This window comes from Camellia sinensis, chromosome 4, assembly GCF_055761805.1.
Source record: "Camellia sinensis isolate YWXY chromosome 4, ASM5576180v1, whole genome shotgun sequence".
Classification (NCBI taxonomy): Eukaryota; Viridiplantae; Streptophyta; class Magnoliopsida; order Ericales; family Theaceae; genus Camellia; species Camellia sinensis.
Window position 1 is genome coordinate 51877715 of NC_138964.1, and position 16046 is coordinate 51893760.

Consider the following 16046-nt stretch of genomic DNA (forward strand, 5'->3'; position numbering starts at 1 on the left):
GAATAGTTTCGAGAAAATAGTCAACCCCAGTAAAAATTTTCAAAAACTATTTTACAAACAGTCAATGCTCAATGAGCATGGAACTTACTCTTTGAGATTCGCAACCTCAGATCAGAGGCAATGGAAAATTGCCCCTGGCTTTGAAGGACGCTGCACAGCAACAGAAAGTTGCCCCTGGTTTGAACGGCGGCTCACGGCAACGGAAAGTTGCCCCTTGTTTTGACGATGCCGCAGTAGTCTGCAAACAGTCTTCATTGGTGGTGGTCGAACTGTTGGACACAGAGATGACGAAGACGGTTATAACAAATATATGGACACAGTCACCTTGGAAGGTGTTGGCGACTGGACTTTGGGATGAAATCGAAACCGTTGTATGGACTGAGACGCTATGAAAGAGTTGGGGGCTGGACTTCATGATGAAGTTGTCTACGTATCCCAAACATGGGAATCAAGCCTTACATAGTTTCGGTTAAGGTACACTCGGGTATTTTAACCTTTACTTTTCAGGCTCTAATTTTTGCCAAGGTGCCCGATGCGGGTTTTCGACCTTGCGAGCTTTTCTTTCTTTTTTTTTGATTCCTTTTTCTTTTTCTTTTTCTTTTTCTGATTTTTTGATTTTATTTCTTCTCTTCTTTTTTTGCATTTTTGCTCTTTTTTTTTTTTTGCTTTTTTTTTTTTATCTTGCTCTACCTTTTGCCTGGGTTGCCCTTCCGGGTTTTCGGCCCAGCGAGCCTCTCAAAGGGTAAAAGTGTAACAAGTCCATGCCAAATGGTTTTTGAAGTTGAAGCCTCTCTATATTTGGAGAACGGCTGTTGCAATGATTTGCAGAAGAATCCATCATGGTTGCCCCACGAGCTTCTTTTGGTGAGATCTAATCCTTTTGACTCGCCTTCGGTGCCTTTTGCTCGAGGGCTGCTTCAAAACTGGTCACACGGGCCTCCTCTGACAGTTGACTGTTGAATGTTCCGAATGAGTTCGAGGTTCAAGACAATAGGTCGAATCTTGAGGCTGAGAGCGATCCTAGGCTGCACAATCTCAAGAGCGGTCCCACACAGGTCCTCACAAGGCCGCGTAAAACATTCGTTTTTGAAAGTTTTTAAGAAAGCAACAAATCGCTCGCGGCAAAGATAGTGTGGGACCAATCTGGATCAAGCCAGGATCCTTCTCAGTACTCATGCCGACAAGCATGATTTCATTCATAAAAAGGCTTAGCATGCCTCTCCTTTTCTTAATTGATCAAATTTTGCAAAACTCGAGGAATTCCTTCCTCTTTGTTTTTATCACCGCAGTGTTCGAAAGAGGTTTTTGAAAAACTTAGGTGAATGCAATGAGTTTGGCGTACAAGAGAGCATGCGAGATGTACTGTCAGCCCATTCAAATCCTCTGGCACAACTAACCCACACTGAAAGCAAGCATGAAAATGAGATAACCACAGCTGTTTCATTCAGATTTGTTGGTGTAACTGGCCCCTCGGCAGAAACAGACTCAAAAACAAAAACGGATAATTACAAGACAAAACGGTGTTCGAGGCAACAACCCCGGAACCACCTGGTATTCTATACAAAGGGGACTAACTCGCCAACAACAAAACAGACCCTTAAACAAAAAAAGACTGACTCAAGACAAAGAGACAGACTCAAAACAAAAGACTGACTCGATACCCAAGCCAGAATTTACAAAGCTAGCGTTCACAGATGCTCAAAAATGCATGCCAGACGCCACATTCAAAATATACCAGATGCCGCCCGCAGGTGGTTCACTTTCTGATTACATACTTGCAGTATCTGTGTCCTCAAAATCCAATAACTGGGTGGTAACGGACTTCGCTGAGGTGGGTGGGAGGATAACCTCGTTGTCAATCAAATCTTGCACCTCATGACGGAGGCGGAAACAATTGTCGGTTGCATGGCCTGTCTGCTGGTGGTACGCGCAGTACTGAGCAGCATCATGCGTAGCAGGGAGATTCTTCGGGAGAGGCCGAGGCTCCAAGGGTTTAAGGTGTCCCCTCTCGGCAAGGATCTGAAGTGCCTTAGATAGAGGCATGTAGAGAGCATGAAAGGTCCTGCGCCCTCGGGGCAGGTACTTTGAAGTCTGAGCATTCTTACTAGCCGCATAAGCAAAAGGATCGGCAGGCACTACCTTGGCTTTCTGATCTTTCCCAGGTGCAGGGGCGGGAACAGGAGAAACTGTTCTGGCATGACGGGGCCTATACCGATTTTCCGACTGACTTGAACTCCCCTCAGGTGGAGTGGGGAAAGCATCCTCCACAGCTCTTGTCACAACTGCAGATATCTGTTGCTTGTTCATCCTCACGGCTTTCAAAGCCTCGACTGCCCACAGCAGTTGTTCACTAGGATCGGCATCTGCCTTCACTTTGTTCTTGCCTCTGGCCTCAGCCTGGTCGAGGGTTTGGTTTGATGTTGATATGTCATTTCCATAGCTGGAGGCCATCTCCGGTTGGCTAAGTTCAATCACAATTCGCCCCAACAGCGGGGGCTCCTGGGGTACAACACATCCGGCATATGGTGCGGCTGGAGGTGAAGCTGACATTCCATAGGCGAGATCCGCCACAGACCTCTGGAGATCACCTATCATCCCCATTAGTTCAAATGTAGTAGGCTCGCGAGCCTGGTATAGCTGGGGGGCCCAGACCGGGTGCGCGATAGGCGACCTGGGTGGATGTGGCATATCAATATTGGTCTCACTTTGTAGAGTAATCCCTTGCTCTAATGCAGCTGTCATAACCACGATCTCTTCCGAATTCTGTGTCATCATAAGTCCTGCCTCAGCAAGGGGGGAACACTAGCTATCCTGTACCAGCTGTCCGAACTGAAAGAGACAACAAGCAGCATTTCAGCCCAAATGGATCAAACACGGGTGTAGCTGAACAACTATACTCTACTGCTGATCACTGTTCCCCAGAAATCACTGTCCCCAAAACTGAACCTGATACCCGCAGATAACTGATTCTCATAAACTGACACTGATGCCCTCAGGTCTGATACTCAAACTTGTAAGCTGATATGTATGTTCCTGTAGAGATACACTCTAAAAGCACATAGCAAGTAAAGAGAGCCAAAACACCCCTATGTTGGGGTAGGGTTTCCCTGTCCTATTTTGTCAGGAGCTAGGGTTTCACTATGCACGCAGCAGTTTTCAAACAACCTAACATCAGGTAAGCAGCCTGTCCTAACTTGGAATGGTCACTATGGATCCGAATATCCACTAGGTCGAATGGTCGAAAAGGGTGCCCCGGTAAAATCGGGGTTTTTGTTCCCATACTGTCAGAGCCCATAACCGATCAGCCTTATGGTCATGCCTTGACAAGACAAGCCTCCGGCAAACCGTTCAGGAATGGCAGATGGCAAACACTGTGTCCTAGGCGCACCAATGCACATGCAATACAAAGAGACACATAAATGAGATCAAAACAGGATATCACGAGTTCGAGTGAAGCTCTCTAATTCCTTAGCAGAGTCGCCAGAAACTGTAGACGCGCCCGCACGGGGAGGGGGCCCTCGCTACTACAGTTCGGACTCGATTTGATGTCGCGGTTCTAAGTCTGAACCAAAGAGTCCAAATCCGGCAAATCGTTTTGAGAAACAGATTTTTTGAAAAGAAGTGCCAAACATGGACTGCTTTGCCAGATACAGAGTTGCCACCTAAATATTTTAAAATGGGGAAATTTAGGAAACCCTGACTTGGTGCCGAAGGCCACGTGTCTGTCATCACCAAAGTTGCCTTGGTTCGGGAGCTTGGGTACGATTGGGGAAGGTCAGCTATGAGCACCCCCTCTCGCCCGATCCGAAGATCGGCCTCTACTAACCGTGATATCCGTTTTTGAAAACGTTATGTGTTCTTAAACCAGTTATTAGCCTAGAATTACTATGTTATGCGCACAGCAAACAAGTATAGACTAGATTGCCTAATTTGGAAATAAGCATTGCATATCCGTTTGTCTAAAAAAAATACTTTGGATTTTGCTACTCGCAAGTAGGCTAAAATACGGATTTCAACGAGTTTTTCCAACTCAGACAATCCAACCTTTACCCACAGGCATTCAAACAGTTTATCACATAAGCATCTAGCCACATGGTAAACATGCTGTTATGATAGCATTCACACGCATGCGATATGCTAAAGCATAAAATACTTACATCGTACTCCGTGCCAAAACAATAAACTCGTTAGTAAACAATGCATGATCCAAGTCCATGTTTAAATGTCTAATGCAACACATACAGGATGCAATTAGAGTGGGCTCGGCAAACCTGAGCATGGCATGTGAAATGCAATCAATTGATGCGCGTATTCAATTTGGAATTGAAATACAAATGCAGTTAGCATGATGTACCGAGCCCGGTGCGCGCGAGACAAATGTATGGATGCACGCATGCAAAGCATAAGGTATGCTAATTTAAACGTGACCTATTACTAACCATCAAAGCAGGTAAGTAAAAGGGAGAAAGAAATGGGGATTGGAAGATATGCACACACTCACCCACACTTTTTACAAGTTTACCCTCGCTCGGAGGGATCAAAAGAATAATACAGTTCGAATAATGAATTAACTATCCTAGCTAATTAATTATTACAAATTACCTAATTAGTTAACAAACTAACTAAGCTAGGAAAAACAGTAAACTGCCTCGGGAAGAGAGCTCAATGCAATGTATGCTCGGTCTTGCTCGGGAATTCACTGCCATGCGCAATATGCCTCTGTTTTCCCTGCTCTGCTCCTCTGAAGACTGTCAAAGTCTCAGAGTTGCTTCTCTGGACACTGGGAGACACCACCGGCTGAGTAGAATGGTCACCGGCAGTGGTCTGGTGGTCATCGGCACATAATGAATCCATCGGCTGACGGTTTATTGCCGTCGGCACTCTATGAAGTCGATCGGCAGAGAATGCCTGCAGAACCTGTTTGACAGCAGCAGAGGACAGGACTTTGCATGGCAATGCAATTCAAGCCATATATGCACCAACCATGTCCCTTATCATGTTAATGACTCAAAGGGATACGCTCCTTGGTTCTCGGACCATCAATCGCGCATTTCCATGCGTGATGGCCCAAGGGACCAAGTGTGCACATTTTGATGTCAAATGCAATGCAAACCAACAAACCAAAGCCCAATTCCTATCACTAGATCAAGGAACAAGACGTGCATGCTAGAGGCAATGCAACCTAGGCATGCAAGCTAAGGATGCAACATGGGAATGCAAGATGTGCATGCAAGCATACAAACAACATGCAAGGTAAGCATGCAAGCAAGCAAATGATGGACTTGAACATGATTTGGGCAGCTCTAATTAGGCCCAAAACAGTGGCCAAAGCCAAGGAAATGAGGCCCAAAACACACGCACACATGTATGCAAATATGGTCCAATTCCTAAGGCCCACCAAAGAAGCATTGAACTACACTTAGTGCAACCACACATGGCATGAATTAAATGACTAAAAAACAGAATTTTAGCATGTTAAGACAAGGCCTAAAGATCACTTAGATGGCATCCAATTGACCTAAATTCAAAGGCATGCACAAATGCCAAAACATGGAGCATGCTACACAAGCTTTCAAAGCTTCAAAGAGGCATCCAAGGCAACCATACAAGCATGTTAAAGGGACTGAAATAACATGGCGAATGGTCCCAAATCACTAGATTAAGGCAAGGATGCATGCTACACATTCACACACTTAAGGCCAACAAGCCAAAAATGCAAAGGGGCTATACAATGCATGCCATGGCCGACCCAAACAACTATGGACAGACCTTAAACATGGAAAGATAAGCACAAAAGCTTCACAAAGGTAGACCTAAAACATGCTAGAATAAGGGTTTATAACCTAAGGCATGTTAAGGCAACAAAGTGGCATTACAAGGTAGGTATGCTAAGCATGCATGGTGTACCAAAACCAACAAAAAACAGAGGCATATTATGACATAATAAGCACAAAAAGCAGCCAAGGCATGGTCAACAAGAAGCCTAGCTAGGTGCTCCCTCAAGAGGCCAAAAATGGTCCATTTCAAGGGCAACAAGGAGAGGGGGGTGGCCCTCTCCTTCTTGGGACTTCAAGGCACCATCCTTACCACTGAAATCCCTCAAGATTTCAGTGGTGAGGAGGCCCAAACACCAAAGTCTCAGAGCTTACACAAAATAGCACAAAATGGAGCCTTACAAGGCTTAGGAGGGGTCAAACACCTCCAAACCACAAAACATTCTAAACAAACTACTTAGAGGGCCTAAAAACAGAATTTTTTGTATTATACACTAAGCTCAAAAACAATTCTAAGATAGGCAAAAATAGTATGCAAAAATGGGGAATAAAGGGACAACTTCTTACCCTTGAAGACCCTCTTCACCAATGAAGCTTCAGCAGCTTCTTCGTGCTCAAAACAGCCCAAGAACCTCAAGAACAACCTCTGGTCCTTCAAGAAACCAAGGAAAGGTGTAACACTATGTGTTTGTGTGCAATAGTAAGACACAAACACACTTATACACACACAAAGGCCAAATGAGAGAGAGGTATAGAGATAGAATATTTATGGAACCCTAAACCTAAAACCAGAGCTCTCAGATAACTTTTCTCGCTAAAATGTCTAACCTAGAGCCAAGAGAGGAGGGCTCCTCTTATAGAGGAGCCAATCTTGTAAAGCTTACAGGGTAAGCTAACAAGAAGTCCATCCCTCCATACACGTGTATGGAGGGGAACAAAATGCCATACAGCTGTATTAAAATATCTGCAAAAGCAGATGAACAGTAGTCGGCTGCTCAAAATTGCCATTTTGGCAAAATGGAGTATGTGTGTATATATATGTGTGTACTTCTAACTAGAAGATATTTACATTAGTCCTAGACCTAACTAGATCATAATTAAATACATCATTAAGGTTCTAATCCTCCTCATTTCATTACATTTAATTTGAAGCCCCAGAAAAATGTATTTTCTTTAAAAAAAAAATTAAAAAAAAAACCCTTACATTTGAATTATTTCCTTAAAGCCCCTCAGTTTCTTAAACTATTTCGAATCTTGCCAGATAGCATTTTTAATTTTTATCGGAACAGGAATTACACTAGCCGGATTAGGTTCCCTAACCTAATTTAATTTAATTCTACATAAGTAAGGTTCCAATACATGAGTTTAATTCCAAGCCCTCACTTCTTTATTTAAATTCTAAATTTACCCCAAACTAGTCCTTGTACCTTGTACCTTGGTATACCATCAATCTTGCAATATATATAGGTATATATACACCTTGAGGGATGTGCCTAGGACCAAAGTTAATTAAAATAACAACCCATCACACTTCCCCAAGACTATGATTAAGATATTCTAGGAAATCCAAACCTAGTGACCTAGACCTAGGTTGCAAATCTCAAAACTAGTTACCTTTCAACTAAAGATCAACTAATTGATGCCAAAACCTATGATTTAGCACCTTAGTTACTCCTATCCCATTTGACACCAACCAAAATCCTAACCTTCCATCCAATTCCAACTAAAGGGCTTTTATGTCCTTTTACACCAAAATTGCCTATATATATACCACACTCCCTAGCTTACAAACTCACACAACGCACTCACACACACATTTTGGTTAAGAAGGGGGAGGAAGAAAAGAGTTTCTTATGCAAAGTTGGAGAGTAAGCCACCAACACAACCTTCTCTTCATTTCCTTTTCTAATGCATGTTCTAAAGTTTCTGAATAATGTTCCGGATCTATTATTATTGTTTTGGGCATTCCACCTTAAAACCTGTTTTTTTCAGTCAACTTTCAAAAATTCCAGAAAAATGTAAAAAATATTCTGAACCTCTATTTTATGTCAAAACCGTCCTTAAGGAGTTAGCTTTCAACTAAAATTGGTTTCATCGAAAAACATTGTGCGGTTTGCAAGAAAATCAAGTTTTCGTAACAGTCGACGGATCTGGGCAGATTCTGGACAGTGCTGAAATACTTTCTAAATAATTGAGAATCCAGAAGAACAACCCCAATTCCGAAAAATGTTCTATAAACCAGATCGAATCCTCTATAAACCATAGGAAGGCCAAGCCGGTAAAGGGTCTAGAATATCTCTTTCATTTTAATCCTTATGCGATATTAAATCTGGAAATTTTTGTTAGGTATGGATATCCTGTACCTTTGAGTTCATGAGAATGTTTGCAGCTTGTAATCATATCTTGACCTGATAATATATGTGTTGTGGTTATGCTATTTACCTTTCTTGTAAGAATGTTTGTAGCTTATAATCATAACTTGACCTGATAATATATGTGTTGTGGTTATGTTAATTACCTTTCCCATCTTAAGAATGCATGCTTATATGGATATTATTGTTTTATAAGTTAAGCTAACCTTGTCTTAAAACACTTAATTCAATGGGAAACCTAATTGGGAGGGTATTGGGTTTTCGAGCACTTGAGAAATGAAAAGATGAGAATATGTGTCATATGGACTGTTGGGATGCGTTCCCTATTCGAAAGTTAAAGTCTTGCGCAAGTGGTTTTCGAAACCCTTGAATGGAGCGGTTGTATTCGGACCCTAGGTATTTGGTGTGAGGTGGGATTTGGGCAAGGCCCTATTTTACCATCTCTTTTGAGGCCCTGCGGTTGGCGCTACGCGGTATATAACGGTTGGTAGGCATCCGAGGTTAGTTCTGCAACAAAGCAGCAAAATAGGGGGCATACCGAATAATCCGCGTCCGATTCTTGCGGTTGGGAGGACAAAATCTCTTTGGGGGATTTCTAGTTGCTAACACCTAACCTAAATCTTTATTTATTTATTGAAGTATCATGCTTTACTATTTGACGTTATAATTGTGATTGTGTATCGGACTGGGAAAAAGGGGTGGGGTGTGTGTGTGTGTGTTTACTGGGCATTCAAAGCTCACGGCGTATCATGCCAGGTGACGAAGCGGAATTTATAGCTGGAGACGACGAGCCCGAAACCTTCGAAGACTTTTGGTTATCCTAGAAAAAAAAAGTTAGGAGTTCTTTTTGGATATTTTGTAAGACTCATGCGAAGATTTAAACTTTCTTTTGGGATGTAATATAATGGAACGAACTTTTGTAATAAAGGATATTCATGGCTATTATGTTCTATATATTTATATGTATGAACCTTATCATTACTTATGAGACCTTGTGTCAATACCTTTTAAGATCTGTCAAAAGGGTAGTGCGCTGCCTAAGAAAGCTGGACTTAGAAGGGAGGCTATTTTGACTCCTCCGGCGATCTGGGATCTTACTTGGCTATTGACCATAGGACTCATTAGTGACTCTCCCTTGTCTGCAACCAATAGCGTAGAATCGGGGCGTCACAATATGGTATCAGAGCCTAGGTTCAACCCTTACCCACGCGTTTCGACCTGCGGTTAGAGACTACCTTGCCCAGACTATGTTATATTATTACACTACCTATTCTATCCAGGACATCGAAAATAGAATATTTCTTGACCTATCTTAGGAAATTTCTTTGAATTTCGGGCACGCCAAGATCAACTCATGAGGACCTACTTCAGGATCGTGAAATGGTTTTAACTTTGAGTGCGGCCTCATCGCGCAGTAGGGGGGTACTATTAGTTCTACGCGTCTTCTATCGATTGTCGTACCCTCATCTTGTATTCGTAGCCTTTATTCAATGTCACCCTTTCCCAAAACTTAGTCTTGTCCATCTAGTCTTGTTTTATATACCACTATTTGTAAATTTGACCTCCTTGACCCTTGAATATTTTGTTTAGCTCAAGGCTTCTTGTAAATAATTTCATTTTCTTTGCTCAGTGATGAATCTTGGATATTCAGTTTGAAACACGGATGGCCAACGCAGTTTCAAGTTAAATATCGAGTTTAGTCACTACATCTATAACCTTGATCACATTGAAGTTTGAAACCATAACATCATACCATTCATCCATATTTCAGTTAATCCTGATGTTATCACCATAACTGATTCGTATTCCTCGTCTCCACTTCAATCCAATTTTAAGGATCTGATTATGTACATGAAGTTGTGCTGTGTGAACACCCTAGGATAATCAAACTCTAACTTAAGATTAGTTGCTTACCTATAAGGAATTGCCTCTGTAGTTAGAATCTGGCTTGCGCCTCACCCCATTCAAAGGACAACAAATGGTGGACCATACTTTGAGACAAGTAATAGCATAAGCTTGCAAGCAACAATAGAAATGCGGTACCAGGAAATTGAAACCTTAAGAATGGACTAGTGAGCGTGGCTAAAACCCCGAACCCTATCAAGAATCAAATTTTGGAAGAGTCTTACCATCTTTGTGGAAATAATCGGCACAACATTGACCTTAGAATGAGGGGAGGTAGAATCCAAGAGGACTTGGAGCTTGTGGAAAGGAGACCCAACTTCATTAGGGACCAGAAAGGAGCAACCGGCAGAATCTTCGCCTTGCAAGAGGAAGAAGCGGACCCATCTGTAATTTAGTACTACATAATTCTTGGGTGCATGTTTTATTTGATACTGGTGCATCACATTCTTTCATATCCTCTGCTTGTGCTAAGTCATTAGAACTTGAATGTGAACCTTTAGAAACTGCCTTAAGTGTAATGTCACCTATGGGAGGATGCACTCGGGTAGGATTGATCTGTAAAGATTGTAAAATAGGAATGTCGAACCTACGCTTAACTTGCGACCTTCGTGTCATGGAAATGTCGGACTTCGATATCATCTTGGGCATGGACTGGTTGTCCGTCCACCGAGTGGTGATCGACTGTCGTTAGAAGAAAGTGATAGCTCACACGCAAGATGGAACACGTTTCCAGTTTAAGGGGGATAGACAAGACCCCATGGTTTCAACAAAACATCAGATGCAGTGGCGCGATCAACTTGCCGGTAGGATAGCAAGCCTGATTTTAAATGAGGAAGGTCGATGAGAGTTAGAGCTTCCACGCGTAGTATGCGATTATGCAGATGTATTTCCTATGGAGTCACCAGGATTGCCACCAACCCGGGAAGTAGACTTTGGCATCGAGCTACAACCTGGAACTACCCCAATATCCATGGCTCCGTATCGCATGGCACCAGCAGAACTACGAGAATTGAAGACACAACTACAGGAATTGCTCAAGAAAGGATTCGTTAGGCCAAGTACTTTGCCATGAGGAGCACCCGTGTTGTTTGCTAAAAAGAAGGATGGGTTGTCGAGGCTATGCATCGATTATCGTCAACTCAATCGAGTCACAATTAAAAACCGATACCCATTCCCGAGGATTGATGATCTTTTGACCAACTTAGAGGCTCAAGGTGCTATTCAAAGATCGATCTCAGGTCAAGTTACCATCAACTACGAGTCAAGGAGGAGGATATACCAAAAACTGCCTTTCGTACTAGATGTGGCCACTATGAGTTTGTAGTAATGCCCTTCGGACTAACTAATGCACCGGTAGTATTCATGTGTTTGATGAATAAGATCTTTAGACCATACCTTGACCAGTTTGTAGTAGTATTCATTGATGACATCTTGGTATATTCAAGGTCTGAAAAAGAGCATGAGCAATATTTAAGGACTGTCCTCCAAGTTCTTAGGGATAATCAACTATATGCCAAGGCGAGTAAATGTGAATCCTGGTTAAATGAAGTAAAATTCTTAGGACACGTGGTATCAAGGAATGGGATTGCGGTAGATCTAACCAAGGTGGAGGCAGTATTAGATTGGAGACAACCAAAAACCGTGTCAAAAATTCGCAGCTTCTTAGGATTGGTCGGTTATTACCGGAGGTTCATCCAAGATTTCTCCAAACTAGCTAAACCAATGACTCGTTTGACGCAAAAAGGAGAAAAGTATGAGTAGGATGAAAAATCCTTCCAAGAACTAAAGAAGAGGTTAACTAGTGCACCAATTTTGACCATCCCAGAACGAGAAGAGGGGTACACTGTGTATTGCGATGCATCTAAAGAAGGATTAGGTTGCGTGCTCATGCAAAATGGAAAGGTGGTCGCGTATGGATCCAGGCAGTTAAAACCTCACGAGCGCAACTACCCCACACACAACTTGGAGCTAGCAGCCGTAGTTTTTGCCCTAAAGCAATGGCGACATTACCCGTATAGGGGAACAATTTGAGATTTTCACTGATCACAAGAGTCTGAAGTATCTATTCACACAGAAGGACCTTAACTTGAGACAGAGACGATGAATGGAGTATTTGAGGATTTCCAGTTCACTCTCTCATATCACCCCGGTAAGGCCAATGTAGTAGCAGATGCTCTAAGTCGTAAGAGCAGAGGGATGTTGGTTAAGATCTCCGTCAAGGAATGGGATATGGTTAAGACACTCAATGAGTTTAGGATCCAAGTGGAATCCCAAATTACAAAAGCATGTCTTGATACACAGAAGGTGAAGCCTAAGTTGATGAATGAGGTTGTGGAGGCCCAGAAGCATGATCAAGAGGTAGCCTACATCAAGGGACGTATGGAGTCAGGAGAACCCATGCCCGGTTGGGTAATTCACCCCGATGAGAGTTTAAGATACCAAGGCAGATTGTTTGTACCAAGCGACGAGTTACATAGAGAAAAGGTACTGAAGGAATGCCATCATTCTGCATTTGCGGTACATCCAGGAGGGACTAAAATGCACCAAGATTTGAAGAGGCAATATTGGTGGAATGGATGAAGAAGGAAGTGGCTAAATTTGTAGCCAAATGTCTGACCTGCCAATAAGTGAAGGCGGAACATCAGAAACCAGGGGGAATGTTGCAACCTCTACCGATAGCCGAATGGAAGTGGGAGTATGTGACGATGGATTTTGTGACAGTGTTGCCTAAGTCACCTAGAGGACGCGATGCTATATGGGTAATAGTGGACCGCCTCACCAAGTCAGCACATTTCTTACCCATCCAACAGAATGCTTTTATTATTTAAGGGGGATAGACTAATGATGCAACAAATCAACCAACACAATGGGAAGTGTAGATCGCCACATCAGGAAATTGGCAAAACAAGCCCTCACGCGGAAGCAGCAGCGTCATTACCCTTGTAGTCAACAATTCAAGAAGCTCGGAGATTAGCTTATCACCTTAGTCATTAATCAGGGAGGAATTCAATTCGAGACGCTATTATTAGAAAGACCAATGGCGACTCTAGACAGAACGAAGAATAACATAAAAAGAGAAGATGATCTGAATGATTTAAAAACACGTTGCCAGCACTAAGACGTAATTTCCCATAACAATTTCGAGGACGAAATTTATTTAAGGGTGTAGACACCCCATTTTTGACCGTCCCCAAGACTTGGACGTCACCGTTTGAACACTCAGTGATTATCCATGTTTGTGTTCGTTTGGAGTTCCCGGAGGCCTCGGCTCGCGCGCCATGCCTCAGGATCTCTGAACTCGACCGTTCAATGTCTGGTTTCACACCGAACACTTGTGTTTTGCCTTGGAGAGGTAGGGTAGGGCTTGTAGACCATCCCCACCCACCACCGGCAGTGGCTAGAGGCCACCGGCTGGTTTTTACTGCCACCGGCAATGTATATTGCCGGCCGGCACTATTTGTTGCCGGTCAGCACTATTTAGTGCCGGTCGGCCCTCTTTTTTGCCAAGATGGCATTTTTGGCCGGCCGACTACTGTGCATCTGCTTTTGTAGATATTTTAAGACATCTATCTTGCTCTTGGCTCCCCTCCATACACGTGTATGGAGGGATCTCTCTCTTGGAAGCTTGTCTTGTAAGCTTTACAAGACAATAAGCCTCTATAAGAGAGAGCCTTGTCTCTTGGCCTTAGAGGTTAGAGACTTGATATATTTTGAGAGCTTAGACAGCCATTGTTAGGGTTTGAGTTCTAGGGTTAGGGTTAGATATACATCCTATCTCTCTTTCCCTCTCTTTTGTGCTCTAGGTGTTTTGTGTCTTACTATTGCACATAAACACCTAGTGTTTCACCTTTGTCTAGCTATTGAGGTTCTAAGAGACTGATTTTAGTACTTTGGTGTTGGATTCAAGCCAAGGAAGGCCATTGGAGCATCATTGTTGAAGAAGGCTTCAAGGGTAAGAATCTCACCCCTTTATTCCCTATTTTTGCACCTTATTTCTACCTGTCTTAAATTCATTTTTGAGCTTGGTGTATAATACAAAAACGTTCTGTTTTTAGACCCTCTTGATTGTTTATTAAGGGTGTTTTGTGATTTGAGGGTGTTTGACTCCTCTTAGGCCTTGAAAGGCCTTATTTTGTGCTATTTTGTGCTAGTTTTGGGACTTTGGTGTTTGGCCCTCTTCACCACTGAAATCTTGAGGGATTTCAATGGTGGAGATGGTACCTTGAAGTCTCTAAAGGGAGAGGGCCACCCCTCTCCTTGTTGTCCTTGAAAAGGGCATGTTTTGGCCTCTAAATGGAGCCTATGTTTGAGTGTGTGTTCAGCATGTATAGACTGTTTTTCATGCTTATTTTTCCATAATATAACATGTTTTTAAATTGGTTTTGGTACCCCATGCATGCTTAGCATAGTTGCCATGTAATGCCTTGTGATCCCTTAACATGTCTTAGGTTGTGTGCCTTTGTTTCTAGCATGTTTTAGGTTTACATTTGTGAAGATTTTGTGCTTATCTTGACATGTTTTAGGTCTGTCCAGAAGTGTTTGGGTTGATTTTAGCATGCTTAGTATAGCCACTTTGCATTCCGGCTTGTTGGCCTTAAATATGTGCATGTATAGCATGACATCTTTGCATTGATTTGGTGATTTGGAGTCACCCTACATGTTATTTCAGTCCCATTTTCATGCTTGCGTGACTGCCTTGCATGCCTCTTTAATGCTTTGGAAGCATGTGTTGCATGCTCCATGTTTTGACCATCGCGCATGCCTCTAAATTTGAGCCACTTAGATGCCATCTAAGTAGTCCTTTAGTCTTGTTTTAACATGCTAAAAACATGTTTTTAGTTGTTTAATGCATTCCATGATCGTTGTGATAAATCTGCTTCAAAGCTTCATGACTTGCCTCAAGTATTTGGACCATGCTCGCATGCATTTGCTTGTCTTGTTTAACGTGATTGGGCATCATTTTATTGCATGATTTTAGAGCTTATGTTGCATGCTAATTTGTCCATGAATGCCTCTTTCAAGTGTGCTTGAGGGTTGTCCAATTTGTGCCTAAGTGTTGGCCCTTAATTATGTGCATGTGTGCATGTGTTTTGGTCCTTTATTTTGGGCATTTTGGCCATTGTTTTAGGACCATTTAGGACTGCCTAATTCATGCTTTAGTCCATCCTCTATTTGGTTTTCATGCTTACCTTGCATGTTTGCTTGTATGCTTTGCATAAGTACATTGCATTGTTCATGTTGCATGAATGATAACATGCTTAGGTTGCATTGCATCAACATGCATTCCTTCCCCCTTGATTTGGTGATAGGGATTAGGACTTTGGTTTGATTTGGTTTGCATGCATTTGAAATCAAAGCTGCATACTTGATCACTTGGGCCATCATGCATGAGAATGTGTGATTGGTGGTCCGAGAATCGAGGCACATGCCCCTTTGAGTCATTACCATGATAAGGGACATGGTTGGTGCATATATGCCTTGAATTGTGCTGCCATGCTTTGCCTTGCCCTCTGTTGCTGTCATTTGCAGATTCTGCAGGAACACTCTGTCGACCGGCAGTGTAAAGTGCCGACCGGCAATCATTTCCCTGCCGACAGCTTAACTTTGTGCCGGTGGCCACATCCCACTGCTGGTGGCAATTCCATGCAGCCGGTGTTGTCTCCCAGCATCCAAGGAAGCAGTCCTGAGGTTTTGGCAACCTCCAGAGGGGTGAAGGAAGGAAAACAGAGGCAGTTCACGAATGGCGGTGCATTTCCCGAGGCGATTTACTGTTTTCTTAGTTTAATTAAATTTGTTTAGTTGATTAGGCAATTTGTAATATTTAATTAGCTTGCGTAGTTAATTAATTTGTAATATTTATTTGGTCCCTCTGAGTGAGGGCAAATCTGTAATAAGTGTGTGTGGGTGGTGTGTATGTCTTCCAATCCCCACTTCTTTCTTCCCTTTTATTTACCTGCTTATGAGGGTAGATTAAGGGCATCTTAAAAATTAGCAT